Below are 6,515 nucleotides of genomic sequence, written 5' to 3' on the forward strand. Positions count from 1 at the left end.
TCAACAGGGCAGAAGCAGATCTCTTCTAAATAGCATCCAGTGAGGCGAGAAATGACGTGTCTAACTCATCGCTGAGCACAGGCTGCTCTGGGGCAGCAGGCCTGGTCCTCCGGGAAGAGGCTGGAAAGCAGGGGCGGGGTCAGGGGTGGGTGGGCAACAGACGGTGGGCACCAAGACCAAGTACGAGGGTCAGCGGCCCCGCGCCTGTCAGGCTGCACTTCTGGGAGGAGGGGGGTGGTCTTTACATCGGATCCGGTGGCTGCTGAGCTGCCGAGCGGGGCTCCTTTGTGGACAGGATGAGGGCCACGATGCGGCCGCAGAGGCCCAGCACCTCGGTGCAGACAAGGATCAGAGTCAAGCCGACGAGGAGTCCCACACGCCAGTGTCCCCCACGACTCAGGCGCAGGCTGGCGCCCAGCAGGAAGCTCTCCTGGGGGGCCATGTAGTCATTCCCCGGCTTGGTGATGAGAACGGCCAGCGCCAGGCCGCAGATGGCGATGCTGCCGGCCACGACCACGGGGAGGACAGTCTTCCTGATCAGCTCCAGCCTCTTGATCGCCAGGGCTACGTGGTCTGTGACCTCTGGGCGGTGCCATAGGCCTCACCCAGGGCACTGAAGGCCATGGCGACCGAGGGACCCACGATGGTGAAAACCGAGGTGGACTCAGGGGGCCACGGTCTCAGACGTGTCTATGGGTGGGGGACGCGCTCGGAGGGGCGAGTGGGGGGGTAGTGGACTGGCTAAGAGGCAAGGGGACCCCGTCAGCCCCTGCGCTCTAAATACCAGCCTTGAGTTTAATTACCATGGAAGTACATCACCAGGGCTCCTATTAGATAATATTTTAGATATTATTAGATAATATTTTGTTTAAAAAAAAACACCAAAAAAACCCCAACTCTGGCATAATAGTGGCTGATGGCCACTCCAAAGGGAAAACCCCTATTGTTACTGAAAGGATTCCGACTTGCAAAAGTCTTATAGACAGAGTGGAACTACTACTTGGGCTGTGTAATCTTTGTGGGAGCGACTCCACATCGCTCTCCCACAGCAAGGCTTTTGCATTTGAACCTGTAGACCTTTCAGCTAACAGCACTTAATCGTCAGATCACCAGGGTTTCCATAAAACTACTGTTATGTCAGCTGCAACAAACTCATAGCTGACTCTCCAGTAGACACCCCGAATAAATGCCTCAGGTCTTAGGAGATGTCCATCAGTCAGGAAAGCAAGCTATGGAAGAGAAAAAAAACCCAACCTTTTTATTAAGCATTGAGATGGCATTGTGCAAGTACCAAAATAAATGCAAAGAATAATTTCTGAGAGTGCTATGCTAACAATTATTGAGGTTGAAAAAAACCCTTTTTTAAAATTTTTTTTTACATTCTTCTTCCATTAAGATAAAATCAATCTCTACAGCAGGAACGGCAGCTTGAAAGAACTAGATGCAGGCAGCAGAGCATTCTCTCTGCCAGGGCAGCTCATTTCCTCACCCAAAGCTTCAACTCCAACAACACACAAGCATTAAGGTCCAATGCAGCAGTTTTGAGATGGTCTGTTGGCGATCCCCAGAACAGGGGTGAATTCAGCCTAATATTGCCTTCAAAATTTCCACAGGCCACAAGGCCAACAATGTCTTAGAAGCAGAAAGGCCACGTTCCACTGCCATCTAAATGCTTATCTCTGGAGGAATTTTACTAGGAAATACTTAATCCTAAAAGGTGTCAGAATGGGTATTTCCAGGACATGAACTGACCCCCACCTGTGTCCACTGAACAGGATATAGCCTTCAATGAAAAGGTCCCCTGCATTTCTTTCTGAAAAACTTCAAAGGCCTCTGGGATCCGTCCTAGTGAACAGCTGACTTCTCAAATCCCAGGGCAGGTTCAGAAGCTGCCCAGAACAGCTCTGTGCTCATGTGCAACTCTGTAAGGCTTGTTAATGTTGTCACTGTGTTTGTCTCTGCAATGCTAAATAAATAGCTACACATTAAAGTGGCTTTTGTGTATTTAATCCTTAAAATAACCTGTGTGCTGGATGACACACACCTTACACCTACACCAGTTGAATTGTGCCTTGGATGACCACTAGCAAGCTCTGAAGACTCCAAGCACTCGCTACAGAGCAAACTAGGAGAGAAAACAGAAGAACTGAACATATTATTAGGCCAACTGACTAAAATATCCATGAAGCCGTGACCATAACCCTCCAAACCAAGGAACCAAATCCTGTGGTGTTGGTTGTACACAAGCAGCCTCAGTATTCATAACAGAAGAGTTTAGTGGTTCAATCCTGCTGGTATAGTCTGTACCATGTTTTGCTGCTAACCCAAAGGCAGCAGCTACCTTCAAATCTACCTACAGCTACTCAGAAGATGGGCAGTTCCCATTAAAACCAATAGCCTCAGAAATCCAATGCAGAGCTAGGAGTTGGACTCCACTCAACAGCAATGAGTTCATCAATTTCTTCTGCCTTGTTCTTTCTCTTATACAGATGGGCATATAAATGCACACAACAAGGAAAAGGTTGGAGTGAATAAGAACTCCATCCCTCCAATCCATTTTAAGCAGGCTGCACAGAACATCAATTCACACAGGATCAGAAATTGCTGAGATGACTCAGAGCTTCCATTAGCCTGTGCCACACTATTAACTCCTTATGTGATTAAAATATGAGTTAGTTTGGCTAACTTTCACAGAAGACACCAATATGAGAGGGGGAAGTTGTTTCCACTAGCACTAATTCCATTCCCACTAATTCACCCTTGAAAAAGTAAATATATATTTGGTATAATCCACATTATCAGCCCATCACACTCCTGCTTCACATCTGAGTGAACCTCTTAGAAATGTGAAGAATCTGGCAAAATCAAGAGGATCATAATAGCATAGCTCATCAGGCACAATCCAGACTCATGGTGTTTTTGCTTAGAAAAGTTAACACCTCACTGTGTGATTTATCCAGAACTCTAGCAAACATACTTTCTTCTACTATCTCTACACTGTTTTCAGGAGGGGAAAAATTAAGGAGGAGCCAAAAAGTATGAGTTTTTATCCCCCTTGTAAGGTATAGTAAAAACCATGAAAGAGAAGGCTAAAGAGACTAAAATTTGACTGAGGTTCTAGAATATTCCACTTTTAAACAAACTCAGTAATTTAAAAAAAAAAACAAACCCAAGTAGATTTGCAGAACATGGTCAAAGATTTCATTTTAAAAAGTTGTAAATATCCACTTCAGTTCTCTGTTAAATCTTTTTGTACATAAAAGCATTAAAAAAAAATGACTACCATGGATTTAATGTCACCTAACAATGTGTCTTAGGGAGTTTTTCTAATTCATAACTACTTGTGTTTGTCCTATATTGGGATGTCATGGATTGAACTGTGTTCTACAAATATGTGTCAGATTGGCTGTCCTTAATTTTGTGATTTTATGTCATTATCCTCCATTTTGTGATGCAATAAATCCTATCCCTTATGTGTTGCAAAGTGGGATTAGTGTGGGGTGGGTCTTGACTCTCACCCTTTCATAAATCATAAAATTTATGACCTTTGCTTAGATCACAGCCTCCTATTAACCACACCTTTCCTTTTACAAGAGATAAAATGAGAGAGAAGCAAGTTAAGTGGGGAGGGGCTTCACTAATAAGACAAACAAGGAGTCAGGAGTGGACAACATGCAACCATGGTGCTCCCTGGAGGCAAGAAAGGTGAAGCTCCATCTCATACTCTGGACCAGAATTTGGGAAAAGACACGATGCTGGGAAAGATGGAGGGTCAGAGAGAGGAAGACCCTCTGGTGAACTGACAGAGTGATAGCAACCATGAGCTGGAACATAGCAGAAACTGTGAGGATGGCACATGATAGGGTTGTTCATAGGGTTGCTGAGCAACAGTTGACTAGTTGATAGCACCTAACAACAAGAAGACATTTTAACAGGTAACTTTGCATTTTACCCAAGAAAAACATACTTTAGGAAAAAAGATTATTTTCACGTATTCATAGTCATTCAACTCCTTTCCCTTCCAACTACCTCCCATATCATTCCCAATTCCGAGTGTTTTGACTGCTCAGTCTTCCACTCAAGTACAAACAGTGTAACTTTGTTATTTGCTCACCTACAAAATGTTTACAACTTCACCGAACACTTCAAATACGATACCCGGCAGCAGAGAAGGCCTACTTATAGGAACTAAAAGAAATGCAAGGATTGTACTGAAATGGGTCAAAAATAAACGTGGTCTTTGATCTTAATTTCATGAGGCCATGGGTGTGGCCACTTTTTTAGCCACAAGTTTCCCAAGAACTCTGGATATTACATTCTGTTCTCACATAATTAAAGTTAAAATACTGAGTTTTGACATTAGACCATTTTGCTTCTAGCCTTTTTGCATGTTGCTGTTAGCCAGGCTTCTTTCCATCAACATGCACACTTCCTGCCCAAGCCCTGGCTCTGTCCCAGCCTTCCTGACACCGCTCACATGCCGCCTCTTCTGGGAACCTTAGACCACCAAGCTTTTAAGCACCCCTCCTGTACATACATTCTCAGTGCCTAGCACTTCTCATTTTAATTACCCATCTACTTCTCTATCTCACCAATTATTTTCTGTAATTTGTGTAATTATTTCCCCCCTCTTTTATAGCTCAAACTTACACAGTAATATTTATTCTTCAAAAAGTTGTGCGCTTGAGCTTTACAGCTTCGCAGTTTCCTTAATGGTAAAAACATGGGCTTTGGTGTTGTACTAATATGGGTTTGGCATCAAGTTCCTGTACTAAATGACTCTGCAATCTTGAACTTAACATGAAGTAATCTTGTCCCCAGGGAGGGGTGAGAGAAAAGGATGTATAAAAGTGCAGAGGGGACCATCTATGCAAGTCAGTGCTCAATAAAATGTTAGCTACTATAAATCTCAATAAGGATGACAGAAGGAAAACCAACGTCTTTGAGTTGGTTGAAGAAGAGTACTGAATGTCCCACTGACTGCCAAAAGAACAAACAAGTCTGTTTTGGAGGAAGTTCTTCCAACAAGGGTGTTCTTCCCTAGAGACAAGGATGGTGAAACGTCATCTCACACAATTTGGGCATGATGTTGGAAGGGCCAGTCCTTGGAAAAAGATTTCATGCTGGGAATGGTGGAGGGTCAGAGAGAGAGAGAGAAGTGGATCCCTGTCAAGACTGACTGATAGTGACTGTAAGAAGAAGCTTAAGTGTATCACGGATGGTGAGGATGGTCCAAGACATCCAAAGTTCAGATCTGTTATTCGTAGGGCCACTATGAGAAGTATGACTTAATGGTACCTAACCACCACCACCTAATTCCCAACAATGACTTAATATGTACTGTTATTTGGAACCTACCCCAAACTGATTTTCTAATGACATTTGTAACACATGTAACTTTAATTACATTAAGATTAATCTGCAACTTGTTATCCACTGCTCTCGTCTCACTTAAAAACACATCTTGAATGGTTTAAAGAAGAAATCTTTCTCAAAATTTAATTTTTAAAAACCCTACAAATGAGATACTTAGAAATTGAGAAAGGATGTTGACATCCCCAAAGGTGGTATCTTTTATGCCAGGAAATTAAAAACTGAAGCAACTGTCATTGAAAAGACCTCATGGTTGATACTTTGAATTCAATCAATCTCTAAGAATCAAATTTAAAATGAGCTAGGAAATGTTTCAAAAATTATTTACTTAATAGTAAATTGGCTTCTGAATAATCTAGTTCTGAATTTAAACTGCCCCCTGACTCCTCCCTTTTTTTGGAGACTCTACACCTGAACTTACCACTTGCTTCTGTATTTAACCTGGAAGATATGCTGACAATGCTCAGGGAGAAACACCTCTCTCTCATAAACTCTTCAACTATGGATCATTCAGAATCCCAAAGGAAATGTGTTCCATTTTCTTTACTTGCACTTCAAGATATGCTATAATTGGCTTTTTTTTTCAAGTCTCACAACAATAGTTTTAACTTTATTTTATATTTTCCATCACCCAATGCCATGAACCCCACAAATGATTTAGACTAATAACACATGCAGCAGTCAGACACTAGGATTTTGGGGGGTATTTTTAATGACTGAAATGGAAGATTTAAAATCTCAGCTTCTGGAAGAACCACTTGTTTTTGCCTGTCTTGTACCTCTCCTCCAACTTGATCTTGGCTTCCCGCCTTGCCTTGCATTTAAGAGCAGGGTCTCTGAAGACATCCTTGTTAACAACGGTTTTGTCCAAGGGGATATCCACAGAGTACCTTGTGGGCATGAGGTGATTGTAGTTATAAACTTTCACAAAGGACTTGATCTTTGACCTCCTGGCAATTTTTTTTCTTGCCCATGGTAGCTGACACTTTTCGGGGATAGCGGTCAATTCCAACTACCAGAGCGTGGCTGTAGGGGCGGTCGGAGGTGCCATCATCAATGTTCTTGACGATGACAGCTTTGTGTCCAGAGTAACGTCCGGCCAGGACCAGCACCACCTTCCCTGGTTTCATGAACTTGCCCAT

General features: G+C 43.0%; 1 pseudogene; it reads right to left on the minus strand.

Annotated features, from left to right (window-relative positions):
• Nucleotides 1–241: 241 nt before the first annotated feature.
• LOC102852738 lies at nucleotides 242–6,515 on the minus strand (annotated as a pseudogene).

The sequence above is a fragment of the Elephantulus edwardii genome, unplaced genomic scaffold (genome assembly GCF_000299155.1).
Source record: "Elephantulus edwardii isolate Elephantulus edwardi_28Jun2011 unplaced genomic scaffold, EleEdw1.0 scaffold00036, whole genome shotgun sequence".
In the NCBI taxonomy this organism is placed as follows: domain Eukaryota; kingdom Metazoa; phylum Chordata; class Mammalia; order Macroscelidea; family Macroscelididae; genus Elephantulus; species Elephantulus edwardii.